Raw genomic sequence first — 12,896 nt, forward strand, 5'->3', positions numbered from 1 at the left:
GATCAGCACCGCTACCGCTGCAAGGCTAGCAGACGACGACGGAAGACGAATTCCGCCGACACGTCTGATACGGACACTGGCAACGAAACCGCAACAAGCATTCAAGCGGCATATTGCTATTCAAATATCGCGGATTCAGTCCCACCTATTCCATCAAAATCCGGGGTAAGGGATAGAGTCACAGTAACAACACCTTCCTCGTCACTCCGAAGAACATGCAGAGTGCTTCCAAGATATACATCACGGACATGCTCTACTGCTGCTGTCGTTTGAAGGTAGAAGCTTTCCGCACCAGCCGCCAAATGGCGCAGTGTTTCGCATGCTAAGAATTCGTCCACTTTAGCGTCAACTGCGGATTTGCACCCCAATGCGTTCGTTGTGCTAAAAACCACCTAGCGGCGAACTGCTCTGGAGCCCATACCGCCAACTACCGTGGTTTTCCAGTCTACCTTTCCGCGGCGACCAAACAACACATACCTACTCCACCACGAGCCATTTTGCCACCAGGAAGTAACACCCGAGCATGCTCCCACTGTCATCTCTCGTGTGGTCGAGAGATCGGCCACACCCTCCACTTCCGAAGACTAGGTCTTCGAATGGCACACCGTCAAGAAGAGTGGAAAGCGGCTTAAGAAAAAGAATAGCGCTCCCACGACCACGCAGCCAACGCCACCAGCGCCAGCGCATTAACCACATCACAACCCCTCCAGCACACGGGGTCCACATACAATTTCATTCGAGAGGACTTCGCCGGCATCATCCAACATTGCATCAATACCACCATCGAAGTGGCAGATCCGCATCACCGCCTGAACATCATTGGACCTTCCACTATCAGAGACGTTCTCGGCAAACAGACTGTAGAAACGTTTTCATGGTAGCATCAGCAGTCGTATCCCTAATCATACTGGGACAACTGTGGCTCCGTAGCTACACAGTGTGACCCTGGATTATGAAAGGGGCTGCGTGCATTGGAGAACGAGACAACGCCAAACCAAACACTGGTTCCAAAACTTCAGCCCGCCAATGACGTTTACTACGAAATGTCGCCTGACCTGGTCTACTACAGTCAGAGACTTGCTATAAATTTATAACTAGACTGCGCCGTTGAGTGAAAAGTAATAAGAGACGCAACTTGATCAATTTATATGAGGCTTGTGCGGGCACCGACAAATAGATGCGCCAGTTGTCAAAAGGCACCGAGATCACAGAGTACTTGACTTTTATTCGGTGCCGAGGCCCCGAGATGTTTCAGTGACGTGATTGATTGGAAAGTGTTTGTGATGACGTCACGACAGGACTGCCAAATAAACAGCTGATGGAAATAAAACAATTCATTCACAAATTCATTTTTAGTGCGCGTTTTGCAATGGCGTTTTGTTTCCGATTTCCCTTTTTAGTGTTACTGTCGTGGATGTCCACATGATTCAAGACGGGAAACGTGCAGTTGTTCCGATTTCCAGCAGAAAATAAACAATTTTACAAGTGGAAAAAGATGTGCAGGTAAGATCTTTGAAACCCAAAGCCCTATTTGTACGCCAAATGATAGTTCAGAAAATAATAAATACTCTTCTCTACAAAAGTTTATTACTCTTTACTCACCTTGCACAATATTAATTGTAGTAGAGCCAATCGAGATCCGAAGTAGAGTGATGGTAACAAAATGTTGGGTCACCACTACCATATTATTCCCATGGAATAAAGAGGGCACGTGGAAATTTCTTTATCCAGAAACGTGGAAAAGGTGTGTATTAATAAACATTTTTCTGATATTTGAAAGTGTATTTTCAGAAAAACCAAAAAAAGTTTGACCAGTAAGAAATGTAACGAAGAACCCGGAGCCATGGAAGCAGGTCCTTTCACTTCAACATTTCCGCTAAAATCTCGAACACTTGAAAAAACAGAGTTGTACTTTTTCAAAGAAGAAAATACAAATTTAAATGAAACCCTACAACAGTGTGAAAAAAAACTATTGTTCCAAGATATTAGTGGGGCTCACTTTTTAGGGTAGCTGGGCTGTGGAAATCATACCACCAGAATATCTATTATGTACGTTGATGAAGTTTCGATTAAATTTAAAATATTTTAAGTGTTAGATTTACAGTTAGTAGGTAACATGAAAATGCAAAACATTATTGTCACATATTTATATGTGCTACTTGTAATGGGCCTTATGAGTAATATGACTAGTAGAGAGAAAAATTATCTTTTTAAATCGACATGCTTCAAAGACATCACAAATGGCAGAATTGTGCTGGATTGCACGGAAATTGAAGGTGCAATTCCGCATTCCTTTAAAAAAGCTTTATCTTCTGATTACAAGCAGTGCAGCAACAACTTTTGCGAGTAATTTATTTCCAGGATCATTACATTAGACAAAGTGGCGTCATGCCTCATCTGAGAGCATTCCACTGTATTGTTCAAACTTGTGCACCACTAGATTTTCAATATGAGAATTAAAAAAATGTTTACCATTGGCCACTGATTAAATAAATTAAAATTAAGGAATATGTACAAATAGTTTTATTTTATTTTCCATATGTGTAAATATCAATACATATTTAATTAAAAACTAAAATCACTTACTAAGAAAACTAACAGATAATACAATACTAACTGTTTTAATAATTTACCTAAAAGGTTACAAACATATTAAATTTGAATTGTTCTCCATTCTTACATCTATCGCAATTTAGGAGTCCACATGACAAAGATCTTTTCATCATAAGAACAAGTTCTTGTATTTAATGAAAAGCATGGTGTGACCTTTTCACATTTGAACTACCATCAAATATGAATTTTTGCTCATTCTTAATTCATTTAGTATTCTATGACCAAATGGATACTTTATTTCTGTAATCTACAACATTGCCATTATGACAGATTTACCATGTCCACTTTGGATTTCATCTTATGAATTCATTACGCTTTCTTCAGACACAGCGTTAATCCTGCGCGGTTCTATCTGAACGATTTGAAACATTTTCATGTAAATAAAAATAAGGTCCTCTTGAGAATCGCGCGATTACCGGCGTGTCGGAACAAGCACGCAAATAATAATTACTGCTATTTTCCATCGCAAACGCCAAAATTGACAAACGTGATTACCATGACATCCACTAGTATGGGTACTTGATAATTTTGAATTTTGTTTTATGAAAAATGCAAATAAAATCTGTTTGGGCCGTTGTAGATTAAATTTTGAATGATACAATATGAACATTATTAATGAAACCTGTGGAACTAAAACTATGTGGTTACACCTCGTGATTGTAACGTTACACGCGTTTCATTATGATGATTATATCGAACTTGTATCATTAATAACTAGTATCTGCTCCCACGAAGCCATAGCTAAAGCCATACCTAAAAAACCATTCCCACAAAGTCATATGCTGGTTAGAATTAGTTTTACGTTCATCATTTAACTCGCGAGTTTAACTCCCACTGTATCCACTTTTATTCCATCTAATTTCCTTTCCTTTAGTGCAGAGAAATCCAAGCCAGAATCCACTTTATTCCGTATAAATTCCTTTTTTTTTGGCGAAGAGGAATAGAAAGAAGCATGACATCTAAAAACAATTTTTCAATTGGTTTAGTAAAAAAAAGTGCTGTAATTTTCAGATAGGTACATTTATAATAATAAATTAATAATTTCCTGTGATCACAAAGCAAATAAACTTGCAATTTTAAATGTTTCAATTGGTGTGTAAATTTGGCAAAAAGATTTGTTCTTTCAAATGGTTTCTGCTGTATGAAGTAAGTATGAGAGATTTGGACGTATACTTTTGTGAAAATTGCTCGTGGCAATTTAACTCATATTATATCACAATTCGTTAAGCCACTTGTGAGTAAGAGGCGAAGAGTGCACTTCCAAATGTGTTCTTTTAATTATAATAGCCCTCGTGGACATTTCATACCTTAACGAGTATACGAACCGAGATACGAACATAATAATTTCTGATCGAATGACGCCAATACCAAGTCTGTAATTGGTGTAGTTTCGTAGCCTTGTGACTCAGACAGACAGACATAAGAAGCGCAAAAGTGCACTTTTTATTTTTTGAAAGTGAAAGTGCACTAAAAACCAGTGATACAGTATTTCATTTTGTAAGTAATCTTGAGTTTTTGATTGATTCTGGACTTTCTGTCCGTCCGTCTGTGTCACCGATAGGGAGCCACAGGACCACCACAGGAGCAGCTTCTATGGCAACCAAGTAGTAGCTTTAAAAACTCTTCATTACTTATCTCATTATCTACTATCCAGGAATAAGAATAAGTTTGTATTGTTGGCATTTCTAGATTAATAGGTATTGATTGACGTTTGTTAATTTAAAGGTTGACAGTTTCAAATCGTATCTCATCGGACAACCTCAACAGACTCCTTGACTCTGCAACTCACATACCCAGGCCATGTTCTTCACCATATTTATTTGCAATTAGCAGTTGGGTCTAAAGCCTCAGTCAGATAGGTGGTAGTACGGTGCCGTTGCCTTGTTGTGCAGTGCGGGTCGGAGCTGTCATGTTGACATTTGCATTCACAAATCACAATCACCGCAAAATTGGCCCGGCTACACAAGTATGAACAACCAACAACAACGGCAGCAGCAAATTAGCTTTGACAGATCGCCACGACAAATATGTTGCGCTTCCATTGGTGCTTGCTAAGCGTAGTGCAGAAAGTTTAAGGACTACCACCTATCTGCATGGGGCTAAGTGTTTCATACATTGCTTATTTAATTATTTAAATAGAATTTAAAAATTGTGTGGAAATTAATCTTACCTGTTTAGTGCTTTCAATCTCATCCTCTATTCGTGGCACCACATTGCACTTTCGGAAACAATTCCAACAGGGAAACTGTTGTTTCAATAGATGAGATTGTCTCTTTCCATACTGCATCAGTTTTTCTCACGATTTTACAGATATTGTTATTTGCATACAGTAAAATAGCGCAGATATGCTGTTACTAAATTACTTAATTGCCGCTTAGTACAATTCTTCTTCGTTTAAATTAACCTACAATAAAATGTTGAGTTACCAGCACTTATATCACACATTATTATATAAAACCTTATGCAAAGCATTATTCCCTTACCTCCACTTGCATTTCTTTTCATACTTCCTTCATTCTCTAAGCATTATTTGTTCATGTCCATTAAATTACACCCCAAGCACATTTCCACTAACTAGGTATATTCGCATTTACCAAACGCGGTACCTAATTTCTTCAGAAAATGCTCGAAAAGGTCGGACAAGTTTATTAACGCCATGTTACAAATAAGGTAAACAAACTCCCATCAGCTGTCTGGGGTCGGGATAAAACGTGAATGACGTCACACTTTCGTAATCGAATTAAGTCCAAAATTAAAATACGATGGCAGCACTATCCATAAACTTGTTTTTAGTAAGCGCCGCACGGAAAACTACGGCAAGTGAGATAGAAATATAGATGTCGCCTTAGAAAAAGAAAGAGGTCTTAAGGGTATCGCAATTTTATATACAGTTGCGCCTCTTTACTATTTTTCACTCAACGACTGCGCGTAACGTATCTAAGGTGTTGTCGACACAGTATGCAACACACAATGCACCGCGGGGCAAAAATCGCTGAGAGGATATGCAATATAATGGAAATAAGCTGTTATTTTAGATGTTCCGTTCATTAATCATTCTCGTGATTAGCTCGAATTAGTGAACAGATAAATTTCTGTTGAGAATAAACCAATAAACTTAGGTTAGCTTGTGCCTATCAACATGTACTCTGTCGATAAATTTTTAAATAATATGCTGATTTTCAACGGATAAAAGTTTAAAGGGCCAATGGATCAGAGCCATTCGAAGAGAAAAATTTACTCCCACCATAGTGCATTTGCGGGGAATGAAGCCGATTTTAGAAAGGTGTTAAACAATAATGCAATACCGAGCGTTTTCGACTTTCCCATTCACTTAAAATAACGTAGAACTATTATTCGACATCCTTTACCAGCAAGACAACGGCAATACCTATTTGCCTATTAGGTATAGACGTAACTAAGTACTTACTGGTACTAAATATATTTCAGGTTTTGTTACAAGAAAAATAGCTAAGTCTGTTAAATGTTCCATATGTGCAGATGCGATATTCGCATCAGAGAGTCACTCAAAGCTTTTAACTAGAAAAAATCGTGGAGGATTGTTGCACGTATCAAGCGATGCATTAAAAATTTGCCAAATTGCTGAAAATGTGTTCAGGTTTTTCAATCAATCCACACCACACCGCGTTGTAAACAAAATGGTTATCAGCAGTCTAAGAAAAATAAATAACAGTTACAGCCCATTTGGGTTTTTGGATAGGCATATATTGAATCAAAATCCGCTAAATAATCATATCTTACTACTTACATCTTTAGTTTTAAGAGTATATTTTCCGATACGTGTTCACCACCAAAATACACATATAAATCAAATTAGCACTAGAGTAAGGCAGTTATATACCAATTTAGTTCAAATAAAATACCAATAAATTCGATTAAAACAGTTAACAGCTATATGTTATCTTTTTTTGCTACTAAAATTTACAATAAACATGGCTAAAGCAAGCCGCAGAACGTACGTCTGCCCCGCGATGAACAGTTGGTTGCCTATCCTATCTTGACAACAGGCGTTTATAGTACTATCTACGTTACGCGCGGTCTAGTTATAACAAGTCTCTGACTACAGTGACTTTATAGAGACAGTGGCGACAATAGAAGCTTACCCGCCATTTTGCGTCAAAAATTCAAATTGGAAAATAGGCAACCCGCAATACACGTATGACATGTGTTGCGTATACTACAATACAATACTAAGGAGTAGCCAACTTAACTTACAGACGGTGGCGTTACTGTGAATTTCACAATTAGCAGTATATAAAACAACACAACAATCATCTTTATTCTGCCTCAAACAAGTTAGAGGCGCTTGGTTAAGTCTTTACAGTCACTTATTCACGTTGCACACATGACACAAATTATCCTTTAACGAGACTATCCCGGCTGTTCCATAAAAATGTCCCCCTCAAGCCTCCTATTTAGAAAATTTGCGGCCATGTTGTTAATTCTCCTGTACCATTCGTCCATTCCGCTTATTTGAGAGCACCAATTTTCAATTAATCACGGCACTGTTGCTTCCGAAATTGCTCGGTGGTTGATGCTTCCGTTTCGAAAGTGATAACTCTTTGGCAGATGGTGGTTTTTGATCGTTCACAGTCCGGGTTCCACATGAAATCTACCATCTTCCACCGCTCTCCCTAAATCGATGGTCCTGATTCCAAACCGATTATCAAATTGACCGACATCCACCGCTTCTGAAAACCGTCCATTCAATTAAACGTTTTCCCACCAATTTCCGCCTCGTCAACACCATCTCTTCGCAGGACCCAACTCATATAAAATGTTGGATGAGCCATTGCGCTGCGATTCGTCGAACATGGCATCGCGTTTCACACCAATTCCTTAGGATTTTCTAGGTTCCCCCACATTCGTTTCCAGCTACTTTTCGATGCCTTTGTCCTCCAATACAAATTGCACGCGGAAATACAATTAGGTACTGAATTCACGGCTATCGAAACACAAATTTTTCATCCCCAGACGCTGCCATTTGACTGCAGAAGTCGCTAATGTCAGGCTGTCATCTGTCATGATACTTTTTATAGGATTATCATGGCACCAGTACATCAAATTTGTCAATCAGTGACGTTTTTAGAAGCGCGGGAATGCGCGTGAGCATATCTATTAGCGGAAACACAGCTTAAATAGTAAGTAAGCTGTGAAATTTGTCGCAAAATGGCTGCCGATCTCAACCACCAATCAAAAATTAGACACTATTGTTGCCAGTGTTTCTATAAAGCCACTGTATGGTCTACATGGTCTACGAGCAAGCGACGCCATCTAGGACCGACACTGTCACACATAAGATTCGGTTACGCCAGGACCCCCATTCCAAATCCATCCGTCAGAATACAGTTCACCTATCGTCGGGATAACAAAGATAGTCAGCAAGCCTAAAATATAATAAAGGAAAAATAAAACCTAGATTTTGCGTAGATTACCGACGCCTTAACGCCATAACCAAAGATTGTTTGAGACCGCAAGGGTATTCTCAGTGATCACCCTCAAATCCAACTAAGTACAGGCAAGTGCGTTTGGAAGAAGAGTCAAGATTTTCAATTTCCAGACGACGGCGCCTCCTACCAGGGTGATTGCCTTCGGGGTAAAAATTCTCCAGCGACCTTCCAAAAATTAATGACATTAATTATGAAATTAATGGCGGGATTAGTCTACTTAGAAGATATCGTTACCTACCTATTCCCACAATTCCATCATCTGCCATTCTGCTATAGTCAGCTCTCTGTTTATAAATATAGCTATTTACTAATGAATTCCAACCATATTTATTTTACGAATGTATTGATCAACAAGCGGAGACAAATCCATAAACAAATAAAATTATAAAATATTGGAAAAACTAAGTTGAAAAATTCAAATTTCGTACTATTTCGCCTTATAACGCAAATGAGGCTGCGAGAGAACAAAAATAATAAAGAGAATGAAAATAAACTTCATAACTTATCTCCGAAATTAGGGTTATAATGTAAACTGGCTTTGTTTTCAAGTGTTCCAAATTCCCAACACGCTTTTGTTGTTATCCTGGAACCGAAAGAATTTTCATTTCTTACTTGTAAACAATACGCATTCGTCTGAATGGTGAACGCTTAAAACGTTATTGCGGAATCGATTTGTAATTTAGGCCGTTTATATAAAGGAAAAGCCATATAAATTAATTTTCACTTCATTTCTCATTTCCTTGCATTGAATGGAAATAAGTATTTCACATACTTGAAAACAACTTTATTTAGGGAGATTTATCAAAATATCTTGGACGGATGTGTAATTTGTAATTCATACCCTAGAAGCAGAGGCACTATTCCCGAGTCATTTGTTTGAAGCGGCGCTGCTAAAAGTGTGGAAAAGTTTTTAACGATTTTACGCATTATGAAATTCTAAATTAGTCGCTTTATTGGGCTACAAACATTTTTTGTAAAGAAAATGAAGCCATTCTAAGAAGTTTTTATTTTCATTAACTTATACTACACAGTTAATACAAAGAATAAATATATCTGTACTAAAACGGAATTTCTTGTACCTACCTAAATGATACAAGCTGCATACTATGCATCTTGTTACTTGTATCGTTTACAGTATTGTTAGAATGAAGCTGATGAAATTAATGTAACTTAAAGGGAGCGTCAAGAATCTTTTATGAAGTAATCAAGTAGTTAAAGCTTTAATTATGAATTTGTGGTCGTCATTTACCCGTGTTCAACCCGAAGACGTGTTACTTTGGGAATCTGGATTATCGGTCGGTCCACCTCCTCCTCCGGGTGATTCGGTTGTGGTCGTTGATGACGGTCGACCGTAGAGATAACTTGTTCCTCTGTAACCTGTGTCGTAGGGATCCCGAGGCTTGTATGAACCGCTTGAAAAGCTGTAAGTGCCAGAAGAGATCTGAGTTAATTGTCTAATAAAATTAGTACATATATAGTTTTCATTACAAAGAGAAACGCAAAGCACCAATGATGTCAATTTATGTCATTATTTTCCAATAATAAGTTCAGCTCTGTAATTACCGACTTTTTCTATTATTTTTGGGTACCAAACTAGTATTCAACTTGGCAATGAGTGATATCTTACCATCGTATTCTAATTAAAATTGTGTGTGGTAAAAAACATATCCCCAAAAATTAACCAAAACAAAATCACCCGAACAAGTTAATTTTCATTGAAGTGGGGCTAAATTTAACAATTATTCTCCTTGCTTCATCGTGTTTAACGTCATTTACATTACTGAAACAAAATTACAAAACGCGTTTCAAAGTGTATTACCAAGCAATTGCGGCCTGCCTTCTTGCAACTACGACTACTAATCATAATGAACTTATCCGTGCGAATGTGGAATGTCTATAGCGCATTTTCCTCCTTTCCTCCTCCGGCTTCCTCTATCACCCCCCGTTACAATGCAGGCAATTCAAAAGGGAAATAGTACAGGAAACAGTTACATAGCATTGCGATTCTTGTATTTGGTTGTAACTTCTTACCTCGCTTCACACTCGCGTACCTTTATTGAGCAAAGATCATACTACACTGATCTTTGATATGAGAGACAAATTGTACCATTTAGCACGTTCATCAAAAATGAAAATTCTCTATAACTAGTGACTTATCCGCTCGTTTGTCAGTACGTTTATGTGAGGGACGAAATCTTATCCCCAGAAAGTTGTAATAAGTTCGTTTGACAGCTATGGATTTCCAGATTTTTGAAAGTACTTCCGGATGATAACATTTTTTTTTTAATATACATTCACCAATTTCTCAGGGGAAACGTGTAACGAGAGCATTAGGTTTATTGTCCGTCTCACATTGACTTTACAGTACAGGCTCTTATGGGTGGCCCGGGTTCGAATCCCGGTCGATGCAGATTTTTTTAAAATTTTATATACTCGTATTATGTAGCATTTCTACATTTCGCCAGACTAATGCTCGTCGTTGATGTAGGAGCACCTGCTAGTTCTATACAGGGTGTTTTTTGGGAGCTTTAGTTAAAAGTTTCTGGGAAAGTAAAATAGGTAGGTTTTTGAAAATTTGTACTTAGGAGTTACTCTGAAGGCCGAATCGATGTAAAATATTTTCAAAATGGCCGCACTTCCGGAAACACCGGAAGTAGATAGTAACTACGTTATTTTAAATGGCAACCCCTATTTTTTATTGCATTTTTGGATTCTATGTGAAATTTCAGTTCTTTTGATACCCATATGTCGATATCTGCCATTTATGGTTTTTAAGTTATTTTGACTTTAAGAAAAAAAATGGCGGATGCAGATGGTACCTTGATAATTGATTACTTGAAAACGGTTGTAGTCATGGCAACCTATTTTTATCAGTGCATAGAGAATGAATAGGGCTTTCTTTTATTGAACTTAAAAAAAAGTTAAGTTGCGTACGACCGCCCCTATCGAGATCCAAATTTATGAAACTTCAAAGACTAAAAACTCAGCTTTTTTAATGGAATGACCATTTCCTTACTATTGTATGAGATAAAGAATCGAAATGGGCATATTTTGACAATACATGTTCCGATAGCTATCTTTAACAGTTTCTGACTTATTCCCATTTTATTGAATTGACACTATTTTTTTTCGGATTTTCTTTTTAGTAGTCGGCCATGATTCTATAACAATTGAATTTTAAACAAATCTAGTGACACTAATCCATCACCCACTGTTATAGGTTAACATAAGTTTTTCAAAAATCGAAAAATGACTCGCAGTGGTTGCACCTATTTTGGAATTTAATTGTTATTTATGGTGAAATGGGCAGAATCGCGGCGCGTGCTTTCCGTACATTCATTCGAAAACTGGAACGAAATTGTATGAATTTTGGAAATTTTGTACCCCTAATGCACTTACAAACCGTTGAAGCACAAGTGATACAAAGCTCTACAAGAGAATATTTAAGAAAATGAATTGAATTGCAAATGCAAGATTAACATATTAAATTCAATGCAAAATATAAAAAACTTCGTTGAAACATTTTTGGTATGGAATTGTTGCTAGAACAAATATCACATTACCTCTCTTAATTTCCAGACTTGTTTAAGAAATTCAGTTGAACGACTCTGTTTAGATTTTTCAAAAATTTTCCGTCCTATATCCTTAATAAATGAGTTATTTATTCATGAATTATTTAGACTAGAACTAGAATCAATGGTATTAAAGAATCCATTCCTTGATTTGTTTAAAATTCGATTGTTATAAAATCATGGCCAACTACTAAAAAGAAAATGCGAAAAAAAATGGCATCAATTCCGAGATCAATTCAATGGAATTGGGAATAAATCAGAAACTGTTAAAGATAGCTATAGGAACATGTAATATCAAAATATGCCAATTTCGATTCTCTATCTCATGCAATATTAAGAACATGGTCATTCCATTTAAAAAAACTGAGTTTATAGACTTTGAAGTTTCTTAAATTTGGATCTCCATAGGTGCGGTTGTACGCAACTTAACTTTTTTTTAAGTACACTAAAAGAAAGCCCTATTCTCTATGCACTGATAAAAATGGGTTGCCATGACTACAACCGTTTTCAAGTAATCAATTATCAAGGTACCATCTGCATCCGCCATTTTTTTTCTTAAAGTCAAAATAACTTAAAAACCATAAATGGTAGATATCGACATCTGGGTATCAAAAGAAGTGAAATTTCACGTAGAATCCAAAAATGCAATAAAAAATAGGGGTTGCCATTTAAAATAACGAAGTTACTATCTACTTCCGGTGTTTCCGGAAGTGCGGCCATTTTGAAAATATTTTACATCGATTCGGCCTTTAGAGTAACTCCTAAGTACAAATTTTCAAAAACCTACCTATTTTACTTTCCCAGAAACTTTTAACTAAAGCTCCCAAAAAAACACCCTGTATAGCTTGCAGGCTATATAAGTCGAAGGAATGTTTGTCTGTATGTATGTGCCTTATACCTTCCTAAACCGTTCATCCGATTAAAATAAAACTTTGAGGAATTGTTGGACGTATGCCCGCGAAGGATTCTGATTTAATAAATCACTTCCCGAAATTCGAACGGGAACGGCGAAAAGCGGGATTTTACGTTTTACAGTCGCAATAGGGAGGTTCGACATTTTTGATATTTGATTTATTTTAACTAAAATTGAGAGATTTTGTTATAAAAAACCACCAAAAAAAAATATGAGCGCAAAATATTGATATTTACGTCCGCTGTAAGCACTTTAGAATCAAGGGTTGGCGAGAAGGAGGAAAACGTACCTGTGCGCGTTGGCGTTGGCAGAGTATATACGAATTCACGT

At 37.2% G+C, this 12,896-nt stretch overlaps 2 long non-coding RNA genes across 2 annotated transcripts; one reads left to right on the plus strand and one right to left on the minus strand.

Annotated features, from left to right (window-relative positions):
• Positions 1-1,111: 1,111 nt before the first annotated feature.
• On the plus strand, positions 1,112-2,499 carry LOC116164678. Its single transcript, XR_004143970.1, has 3 exons — positions 1,112-1,503; positions 1,624-1,744; positions 1,792-2,499. It is a non-coding gene; the product is annotated as an uncharacterized LOC116164678 (long non-coding RNA).
• A 95-nt stretch (positions 2,500-2,594) lies between these two features.
• On the minus strand, positions 2,595-5,261 carry LOC116164579. Its single transcript, XR_004143941.1, has 3 exons — positions 5,097-5,261; positions 4,784-5,017; positions 2,595-3,572 (listed from the first exon to the last, which is right to left on the minus strand). It is a non-coding gene; the product is annotated as an uncharacterized LOC116164579 (long non-coding RNA).
• Positions 5,262-12,896: the final 7,635 nt, after the last annotated feature.

This window comes from Photinus pyralis, unplaced genomic scaffold, assembly GCF_008802855.1.
Source record: "Photinus pyralis isolate 1611_PpyrPB1 unplaced genomic scaffold, Ppyr1.3 Ppyr1.4_LG2, whole genome shotgun sequence".
Classification (NCBI taxonomy): domain Eukaryota; kingdom Metazoa; phylum Arthropoda; class Insecta; order Coleoptera; family Lampyridae; genus Photinus; species Photinus pyralis.